We start from the raw sequence: 11,714 nt of genomic DNA on the forward strand, positions 1-11,714 counted from the left end.
CATGCAGCTCTACACCTTGTTATCTCTTATTGACATCTGAGCTGCGTTACTCACCACAATCAGATTCCACATTCGGGCTGCCTCAGCCACTAGAGTCGAGACACCACTGCACCCGGGCATGAGGACAATCTTCATGGGCTCGTTGTACAGCAGCTCGTACAGATACTTGGTGGATTTCCCCGGGTCACACTGCAAAAAAAAACACAAGCAAAACCGATTGGTCAGGGAGGGAGGCAGCCCAGTCCAGGACCCCTGGAGCTTAACTGGAGTGTAACAAAGAATTGGTAAAGCCGAGGGATTAACAGATTCCAGCCGGCGGCACAAGCGGGTGAGTGCGGCATGAGTTGGCGCAATTGTCAAGCACCTGACAGGTGGTTTTGTCAGTCGTGGCTCAGTGGGTGGCTCTCACACGTCTGAATCAGAAAAGGGACGGGCTCAGAGACTGGAGGGCGTGAAAATAGATTCAGCACCGAGGAGTGCTACACAATCCGAGGTGCTCTCCAGGGGATCAGACAGAGTTACCCTGCTCGAGTGGACTTGTATCTTTGCTTTTCTGCTTCTGTGACTAAGATTTTGTGCTCAGGGTATTTTGTACCTAAGATGGCACCATGTGTGACGACATTGTCTATCCTTGTACCCCCTGTACTTGAGAGCACATGACAATAAAACCTAAATCCAAATCTCAAAATAAAAGAACGGACATTTTCAAAGAAGAGTCTGGGGGAGGGGAGTTCCCCCGCTCATTATTTTTCCCTCAAAGTAACCGCCCTGGTCCTTTATTTCCTTGTGGGATCTTGCTGTGCAGATATGCACCAAATACACCTAAATTGCACTCTGTTGTCTGCACCGCACATTTGGAGGACGGGACAGGGGATCTGTTTAAAGGCCGGTCTCTCTCCTTTGCAAGCGTATAGAAGAAATCTGCATCCATGCACTGATCCCGCAACCTCTAATCCAGAGGGTTAACACAGCGCAGAAGGAGCCTGGCTTATCTTCACTTTGGAAAAGCTGTCCAATCAGCAGCCCTGCCTGTCTTTTGCTCTATCCCTGTGGCCTTTGTTCAATTCCCTTTCAGGCAAGGCATTCTAATAACTTGCTATGTCAAAAATAAACTCCCCCATGCCCCACCCTGACTTAATCCCAGCTACACTTTTCAGCCAATTCTCTTGAACCTGCGCTATCGATCCTTCCAGCTGTGGAAACAGTTTCTTTTCACTTATTCTGTCAGGATCCCCTGGTGATTTGGAAGGCCACAATTAACATCTCCCTTCCACCGTCTCCGACTGAAGGAGAGCCATGGGCCTGTATTATCGCTAGACTGTTAATCTAGACAACCAGCTAATGTTCTGGGGACCTGGGTTCGAATCACGCCACTGCGGATGGTGGAATGTGAATGCAAAAAAAATTTAAAAATTTGGAATTAATCCATGACAATTGTTGGCCAAAAAAAAAAAAACGTTTGGTTCACCAATGTCCTTTCGAGCCAGAAATTGCCATCCTTGCCTGGTCTGATCTATACGTGACTGCGGGCCCACACCAATATGGTTGACCTACAACTTCCCGTTCCCAATTAGGAACGGGCTGGCCCAACCAGTAATGACCCACGTCATCCCGTGGATGAATGTTTTAAAAATGTTGAAATCTCTAAGAACGTTCGCCTTATCTGCCGACCAAATCGATTCACCACGTTCCTCCCCTTTGCCACTCACGGTGGAGAAACCTGTTTGGCGTTCCTCCCTCCTGCCCACCCGCTCAGATAATCTGTCGTTTCTGACATGGGGACCTGCCCACAGCGAGGACAAAAACCCCAAGCGGGGAGTGAAGGGTTAAAAGAAAGGCGGCATTCCGACGGGAAGCAGAGAGGAATCCATTAAAATCAGTCAGCGAGTTCCCGGGAGGCCGCTTGATGAATGTGCTGTTTCCGCGTCATTGGCACAACGTCAGCCAAGCCACAGGACCCAAGATTAATACCCGCGCCTTGCGTCTGCTCACATCCAACAGCTCCTCGGGGGGTCACGGCCAGCGTCTAAAGCTCACACCACCTTCCCCTAACCTCTACCTCTATCCCCGATGCCCACTACCCCACATCACGCCCATCTCCCTTACCAGCAGCCAGGCTGGTGACCCTTTCAGATGACAGCGTGCCGTCTCTACGTTGAAGGGTCGCTCCGCATCCTGGTGAGAATGGCTCGGAGCAGGCTTCGCCCTGGAGGCAGACCTCCGTCCCAAAGTTCAGCCTCTCTTGGATATCTCAAGCTCCTGGTGTTCACGCTCCCAAGGCTCGACATCAGTTGCATTTTCGCCTTGAGTTGCCTCAGCTTCCCCCATCCATAATCAGGTCCGAGTCTCTCAAGAGCTGCCAGCTGCTTCGTGAACCAGTCCCACTCACCTCTCACCTCTGACCCACATGGCCTCCCAGTTTAACCACTTCCCGGCCTGTCTACCTCTCACCTCTGACCCACGTACCGCCCCCCCAACTTAATGTCTTCCCAGTCCTGCTCACTTCTCACCTCTGACTCACACAATCTCTCAAGTTAACCTCTTCCCATCCTGTTCACTTATAAGTCCCACAAGATCTCTCACCTTAACCTGTTCCCAGTCCTATTCACCTGTAACCTCTGACCCACATGGTCTCCCATCTTAACCTGTTCATTTTTACCTCTGAACCATGTGGCCTCCAATCTTAAACTATTCCCAAACTCACTCACCTCTCGCCTACATAACCTCCCACCTTAACCTGTTCCCAGTCCTGATGGCCTATAATCTCTGTGCAGACCGCCCTCTCTCACAAATCCAGTTGTATCAGATTGCCACCTACTCTCTATCCCTACAGTAGAAGCCCTCAGTCATTCTGCTATCATAGAGGTCATAGATTAAAGACAGGTCTGGCCAATGGTCTGGGATGACAGTTTCAAATCTCAATGCGACACCCATATTCCCTGATTCCTTTAGATTTAAAATCTATTGACGTACCTATCTCTATGTCTTAAAAATACCCAGCGACTGATCATCGAGAGCCAATGGTTCACAATTCCTGGAGTCAAGAGGTCTCTCCTCATCTCAATCCTAAATGGCAGGGCCCTTATCCTGAGACTATAGCCTAGGCCCTCCAAATGGGGGAAGACAACCTAACAGCATTAAAACTGCCAAATCCTTTAAGAATTTTTTACATTTCGATAAAATTGCATTTCGTTCTTCTAAACGCCACCAAAATAGGGGGGGAGGGGGGGCTATTCTCCTCCATGTTCTCTCATAGGAAACCCTGGGACCCCATTTAAGGCAGTGGTAGAGAGATGCTGTGCTGCATATAATTGTGGCAAGACCGCCTTATTTTTGAACCATCGTTCCCCCCCCGACCCCCACCTTGTCGTAAAGGATCATTTGCCTGCCTAATAGTTGGCTATACTTGCTGACTTCCTCCGATTTGTTGACGAGGGCACTGCAAAATCCCTCTGCATTCCACCCTCATCGCTCACCTTTTGAAAGTGATCCTTTGTCTCCAACCGAAGTGCATTCCTTATAATCTACCTGCCACCTTCTTGCCCCAGAGCCACTCTACATCACTTTGTATTCTCCTCACTGCTGACTGTGCCATCGAGCACTGTATCTTCTGCTCCATAACAATTCTGTGACCCCCTTCATCTGAGTCATTGATAGCTGAGGCCCACCTGAATATTCTCATGCGTGCTACTTTTTGCGACTTTGGGGAGTGGTGGGGAAAAGACATGGAGGCAGATTGGCCTGTTAAACTACACCACAAACATGCCTCCAGTGGTCAACCAGTCCTTGGGGGGGTACCTGAACCTGGAGCTCCTAACCCACAGGTAGGGACTCTACCACTGCACCACAAGACCTCCACGCCCAAGAACTGATTCTTGTAGCACCTCTGCTGTCCCCAGAATGACCATTTTACTCCCACTCTCAGTCTTCTGCCAAACGATCCTTAATGCATGCTAACACACGACTCCCAAACCTTGTGGAATGACAAGATGGGGAGGTAGTGGTAATGCCACTGGGTTAGTAATCCAGCAGGCAAAGGCGAATGGTCTGCAGACGGAGGTTCAAATCTCTACCTGTGGGGATAGCTAGTTACAGCAATGATTAAAAGACCCATCTGGTTCACTAACATTCTTTAGACCGAGAAATCTGCCCTGTCATCTGGTCTGGCCTACAAATGACAATAACGTGTGGTTGACACGTCCCCCCGAAGTGATCGAGCAAGCCATTCAGTTCAAAGGCAATGGGCAGGAAATGCTGCCCTTCTGAAAATCCAGTCACGCTACGTTCTGAGCGAATGATTGAATGGGTCGAGGTGCTGAATAGCCTGCTCCTGTTCTGATGCTCCATCCAGAGCAGCTAGCAGAATACACGCCTATCACAGAATATCCTCAACGCTGTCCATTTAACAGATGGACGCAGCTCAGCGTTTGACACCGTAACCCCAGAAGTAGAAGACCATGTGTCGAGTCCCGCTTCGGAGATAGTCATAGAGTCATACAGCACGGAATCAGGCCCTTCGGCCCAACCAGTCCGTGCTGCCCATAACCCCAAACGAAACTAGTCCCACCTGCCTGCGCTTGGTTAATATCCCTCCAAATATTTCTTATTCATGTACTTATCCCAATATCTTTTAAACATTGTAACTGCACCTGCATCCATCACTTCCTCTGGAAGTTCATTCCACACTTGATAGAGGTGCACAAAATGATTGACTTGATAGAGGTGTGCAAAATGATCAGAGGTATAGATAGAGTGTATAGCCAGAGACATTTTCCTAGGGTGGAGGTAGCTGTTACGAGGGGACATAGTTTTAAAGTGAGTGGAGGTAGATATAAGGGTGACTTCAGAGGTAGGTTCTTTACTCAGAGAGTGGTAGTGGCGTGGAATGCATTGCCAGAGAGGGTAGTGGAGTCGGCCTTATTGGGACTTTTAAGCGGCTATTAGATAGGCATATGGATGATAGTATAAGGTAGGGGTGGAGGTTAGATAGACCTTAGGTTTAGGGTAAAAGGTCGGCACAATGTCGTGGGCCGAAGGGCTGATACTGTGCTGTACTGTTCTATGTTCTATGTTCACACATGAACCACTCTCTGTGTAAAAAAATTGCCCCTCATGTCTTTTTTAAATCTCTCTGTTCTCGCCTTAAAAATATGCGCCCTAATCTTGAAATCGCCCACTCTAGGGAAAAGACACCTGCCATTATCTTTACTCCTCATTATTTTATAAAACTCTATTAGGTCACCTCTCAACCGCCTACGCTGCAGTGAAAAAAGTTCCAGCATATGCAGCCCTTGCATTCTCCATGCTAATTCAAACCCCACCATGGGCAAACCTCAGTACAGATGCTGAACTGAAGTTCTAAGTGTCTCTTGAGGAATCCACTATTTTAAAACATTTGATTAAAAAAAACCCATTCTCTTACATTTAATTTCCACCAAATACTTATTCCTTACAAGATCAAGCACATGCATTAATTGTCCCTCTTGAAACACTCGGATCTATCAAGCTGTGAACTGACAGGAATGCCACTGTAATAATAAGAGGTTGTGAAAGGAGCCATGCAGCATTAACTTCCTAATGATAGTCCTCAGGCTTCTGTGAACAGACAGCGTAAAATAGTAAACACTGACCCTTTTTTGGGAAACACTGCAGGCTATTTTCAAATATTTAAAGGGGAAGGATATTTAAATGCTCTGAAAGCTTGACGTGTCTCTTGGTACCTTGTGTGATAGCTCCAATGAACTGGAGATGAACTACTTTTTACGCACATTCATGTTGACTTTTAATAGGGCCAAACGGTGCTTGACCACACCCAAGAGGCAGCTTGTCTCTCACTAAGTGCACCGGATTCTGCCAAAGGTATCCCAGGACCATATTGAAAAGAGTACGTCACCAGGCAAAAGGACTTTGGAAAGGTTAGACCTACTCCTACCAAGTGTTCTGTTTTGAACACCCCTATTAGCGAAAATCCAATCTGACCGAAGGCATTTGTAATGTAACGTGTGCATTCGCCTCCAAACCAAATTATAGCTGCCTCCATTTCCAACACAACTCCCGTCTCTGTGAAAATGGTAGGTTGTGGGTTTAGGTTTGGGGCCTTCCGAATTCACTATTTTCACCAAGATATTTAAGGCAGAGATGAGGAGGGATGCCTTCTCTCAGAGGGTAGTGTGTCCGTGGAAATCTTTACCGCAGCGAGCTGCCGAGGCTGGGTCGTTGACTATGTTTGATTCTGCGACATGATTTTTTTAGTCAGCGAGGGACTCAAGGGTTATGGGGATAGGCAGGAAAGTGGACTTGACGATAATCGGGTCAGCTATGATCTCATTGAATGGTGGAGCAGACTTGATGGGCTGAATGGACTATTTCTCTGCCCACATCTTCGCGTCATCTAAGACGAAGAAAACCTCTAAGCAAAAGTTTCTGGTTGTGCTATTGGGGGCACTGGTTTTGAACAAGGTACCACAGTAATTGTAACTTGTAGTATTACTGTGTAAAATATAATGTTCTGGGATTCTGACCAATTGCATGTGGAACTTCATGTTAAAAGTTATTTGCTGTGTTCACTTGTGTTTCAGATTTACCGCAAAAGTTGACTTTTGTGGAAATGAAGCAAACTGGGAGATCCTGAGAAGCTGCTTAACTCCAGAACAGAAATGGATCACAAATGCTTCAGAGTCCACAATATGCGCACAAATGTAGCAAAGGGGATAAAACCAACAGCAGATCAAAATTGAGGCTTTGGCACTGAATGCTAAAGGAGATGTCGAACCTCCATCCGTCACTATGGAAACTGTTTCTAAAGGTTTTGCCATATTAACAGTCCACTTCAAGACTCAACAGATCTCAGCGGAGAAAAATACAGATTGAAAATATTGAGGTAAGGATGGGCGGAGCGGGGGGTGGAGGCCTGGGGATTAGGAAGTTGAGGAGGCTTCAATTTGCAACATGCGGTGGCACGGTGGCTCAGTGGCTCAGTGGTTAGCACTGCAGCCTCACAGCGCCAGGGACCCGGGTTTGATTCCACCCTCGGGCGACTGTCTGTGTGGAGTTTGCACATTCTCCCCGTGTCTGTGTGGGTCTCTTCCAGGTGCTCCGATTTCCTCCCACAGTCCAAAGATGTGCAGGGTAGGTGGATTGGCCATGCTAAATTGCCCAGGGATGTGTAGGTTAGGGGGATGGGTCTGGGGGGAACGCTCCGATGGCTGGTGTGTACTTTTTGGGCCGAAGGGCCTGTTTTCACACTGTAGGGATTCTATTCTAAATGCTGAAATACTTCCGACTTCAGGTATCTGTCCTGAGTCACCGAGGGGGAAATTTAACTTGGAGGTGATCTGATTACAACTGCCATATAATGGCTGACCTGTTTCTCAATTCGTTCATGGGATGTGGGAATCGTCGGATCTGCCAGGATTTACGGTCTGTCCCTCATTACCTTCGGTGAAGCTGACCTCCTGGAACTGCTGCCATCTTTGGGAAATAGGTACACACACAGTGCTGTTGGGAAGGCAGCTCAAAAGCTTTCATCCAGTGACGATGATGGGAAAGTGATACAGCTCCAAGTCAGGAAGGTGTGTGGTTGGAGCAGAGTTTGCAAATAGTTCCTATGTACGTGCTGTCCTTGTCCTTCTTAGACCGCGGGTTTGGGGCATGCTGTCAAAGGAGCATGGGTGGGCTACTGCAGTGCATCTTGTAGATAGCACACACTACTGTGCATCACCCAGTACAGTTAATGAAAATGGGGAAGCTTGAAGGCTGTGGATAGAATGAAAATGAAGCAGCTGCTCTATCCTGGACGGTGTTAAACTTCTTGGATAGAACACAGTCGGACAATTTTCCACATTGCCAGGGATGCCAGTGTTGTAGCTACATGGAACAGCTTAACTGGTGATGTAGCTAGTCCTAGAGTATGTCTTCAGGACTATTGGCATAATGTTGTCAGGGCCCATATCCAGCACCTTCAATTATTTCTTGATACGATGTGGAGCGAATCACGTTGGCTGAAGATGGATATCAATGATGCCTGGGACTTCTGGAGGAGCCTGAGACGGCTCATCCACTCGGCACTTCTGGCTGAAGATGCAAGCAAATACCTTAGCCTTGTCAATTGTGTTCATGTCCTGGAATCAGTTCAGGTGGAAAGAAGGAATGGGAAGGGAAAGAAGTCATGGGTGAGTGTTGTCTATAGGCCCCCCTCAAGAGAAGGCCGAGGTGGATCATCCACATGGCACTTCTGGGTGAAAGGTGGATGCAAATGCTTCAGGTTTGACTTTTGACCTGTTGAACTGGGCTTCTGTGGTCTTTGAGGATAGAAATATTTGTGGATCTTCCTCTTCCTGTTAGTTGTTTAATTGGCCGTCACTATTCATGACTGGATATGGAGGGGTGGGGATTGCAGAGCTAAGATATGATAATAGAATTTCTACAGTATGGAAACAGACCATTAGGTCCAACAAATCCACAACAACCCTCTGAAGGGCATTACACCCAGACCCACTTCCCTGCAACCCTGTACCTCCCATGGCTAATCCACCGAGCCATTCACATCCTGGACACTAAGAGCAATTTAGCATGGCCAGTCCACCTAACCTGGACCATGGGAGGAAACCAGAGCACCTGGAGGAAGCCCGCACAGAAACAGGGAGAATGTGCTCCACAGACGGCTGCCTGAGGGTAGGATCGAACCCAGGTCCCTGGCACTGTAAGGCAGCAGTGCTAACCACCGAGCCAACATGCTGCTCCCATAGGTTGTGGAATCACTTCACATTGTCATACAAGTTCGTCCGGTGTTGGAGCTCTACCAGGTTGAGATTTCAGTTTTAGGTCTGCCTGGTGTTACTCCTTTCTCGGACTCTTCATTGAACCAGGCTCGAACCCCTTTCTTCACAGCAATGGTAGAGTGGGGGGAGATGAGTTCACAGACTGGCTGAATACAATTCAGCTGCTGAAGGCCCACAGTATCTCGTTGGTTGCCCAGTAGTTCTGAGCTGCTAGATCTGTTTGAAGTCTGTCCCATTTATCACATTGGTAACGCACAACACAATGGTGCAGAGCTGTGGAGAAAATACAGGCAGGAGTGGGTCCAATTGGACAGCTCACTTGAAGAACTGGCACTGGTGCATTGGACTGAACTGGCTCCTTCTGTGCTGCAAGATTCTGGGACTCTCTGAGAGGGCTCTGAGGGGGCTTGGCACGAGGTGGGGGATATCAGCTGTTTATTCAGAGAGAGCACTGGTGAAATCTTGTATTTGGGAAGGATTAGCATTGATTTAGAAAGTGCCCACCCGGCGCTACAAATTGAACCCAGAAGGCCAATGGTTGCCAACTCTGAGTGGATCGCTGGTGGTTGAGTGGATTCCTCATGATTACAAACGTACATGTGAACATGGAGCAGGAGGAGACCACTTGGTCCCTGGGGCCTGCTCTGCCATTCAACAAGATCTTGGCTGATCTGATTACTACTTACCCCCCAACAAGCTTTCATGGTCTTACTTATCAAGAACCTATCAGCCTCTGCCTTAAAAACATTCAGAGACTCAAATTTTTGAGGAAGAGAATTCCTATCACTCGCAGTTATAGAGTCATAGAAATATACAGCAGGGAAACAGACTCTTCGGTCCAACTCGTCCATGCCGACCAGATATCCTAAATTAATCTAGTCCCATTTGCCAGCATTTGGCCCATATCCCTCTAAACCCTTCCCATTCATGTACCCATCCAGCTGTCTTTCAAATATTGTAATTGTACCAGCCTCCACCACTTCCTCTAGCAGTTCATTCCATACACACACCACCCTCTGCATGAAAAAGTTGCCCCTTGGCTCCCTTTTAAATCGTTCCCCTCTCACCTTAAACTTATGCCCTCTAGTTTTGGGTGCCCCTACCCTGGGGAAAAGACCTGTCTGTTTACTCTATCCATGCCCCTCATGATTTTATAAACTTCTATGAGGTCATCCTCAGCCTCCAACACTCCTGGGAAAATAACCCCAGCCTGTTCAGCCTCTCCCTACAACTCAAACCCTCCAAACCCGGCAACATCCTTGTAAATCTTTTCTGAACCCTTTCAAGTTTCACTACATCTTTCCTATAGCAGGGAGACCAGTCCTTTTTTAAGTTTCCATCACTTGAACTCCAAACTCAATTGCCTTTTCCCTCATGCTTTCAGATGAATAAATTAAGCTTGCATTTTTTTTCGAACACCAATGAATTTTTTCTCTCAAATTGACTCGCAGCAGTGCCATGGAGATTACGGTGTTATTTCTGGAGATTCCAGGGCCAATCCTCAGAGAAATAACAAATGCCTTAGTGAAATCTGAATTCAAAATGAGGCAGCCTGGTGTGCGACATAAAGGCCTTTTACCATTTGGGTTCAAAACAGGAAGGACTTTGTGACTAATGCAAAAGGGCTTGCATTCCAACAGCCTTTACAATATTTTTTTGGCACGTTCACTGAGATCTCTGCATGGAGGCTGTCAACTGCGCGGTGTCTTCATAGTTCCTCATTTCCCACCCTTTAGAAAATACTTTGTTCTATCTTTCGTAAATCCGCGATGAGGACCTCACAAATACCATTCGCCCCACTCTCAGAATAAACATTGCTGCTTGCACATTTTATCTGTCAATTTCTCACTACAAATTGCTGCTCTCATTTGTACCATTTACTGTGACATGTCGTGCCATTTGCAAATTTAGATATAGACACTTGCTTTTGTTGGTCAGTGCATTGAGCTTAGGAGTTTGTGATGTTGTGTTGGGACTGTACAGGACATTGATTAGGACACTTTTGGAAAATTGCATTCAATTCTAGCCTCCCTGCTATAGGAAAGACGTGAGACTTGAAAGGGTTCAGAAAAGATTTGTGAGGATGTTGCCAGAGTTGGAGGGTTTGAGCTACAGGGAGAGGCTGAATAGGCTGCGACTATTTTCCCCTGGAGCGTCAGAGGCTGAGGGATGACCTTGTAGAGGTTTATAAAATCATGAGGGGCATGGATAGGGTGAATAGACACTGTCTTTCTCCCCAGGGTAGATGAGTCCAAAACTAGAGGGCGTAGGTTTAAGATGAGAGGGGAATAATTAAAAGGGCTCTCAGGGCAACTTTTTCACGCAGAGGATGGTGTGTATATGGAATGAGCTGCCAGAGGAGGTGGTGAAGGCTGAGTGGGTATATGAATAGGAAGGGTTTGGAGGGATTTGGGCTAAATGCTGGCAAATGGGACTGGGTTAATTTAGGATATCTGGTCGGCATGGACGGGTTGGAGTGTAGGGTCTGTTTCCGTGCTCTATGACTCTATGACCCACTTTTTGAGTTCTTGGCCCCAGCAACCAGCAGACCATTGGTTCTATTGCAGACATGCCCATCATCCTTGCTTTCTAGTTTCGGCCTCTTATCTAATTTGCTGCCATTTCGATCTACTACCTCCCAATTGTGTGCACTTTCTGTTCTCTTGTTTGATCCCTTCTGGAATCCAGGTAACTAACCTACTTCCCTCATTTCCCACCTTTAGTGACGTTATGAGCTGGGGGCTCCCCCACATCTAGTAGCACACAGAACGCACGCGTCTCTTGCTAGTTGTACCTGAAGCAGGTCACCAGCTTGATACCACTCGGCCCTTCAAACCTGCTCTGCCACTCGATACCTGGACTGCTTGGCTCTGTTTTCAATAGACCTCGTGTCCTGGAGTGGGACTTGAAGCATTTGAGTTTCAGATTCAAAAG

The sequence above is a fragment of the Rhincodon typus genome, chromosome 35 (assembly GCF_021869965.1).
Source record: "Rhincodon typus isolate 14 chromosome 35, sRhiTyp1.1, whole genome shotgun sequence".
NCBI lineage: Eukaryota > Metazoa > Chordata > Chondrichthyes > Orectolobiformes > Rhincodontidae > Rhincodon > Rhincodon typus.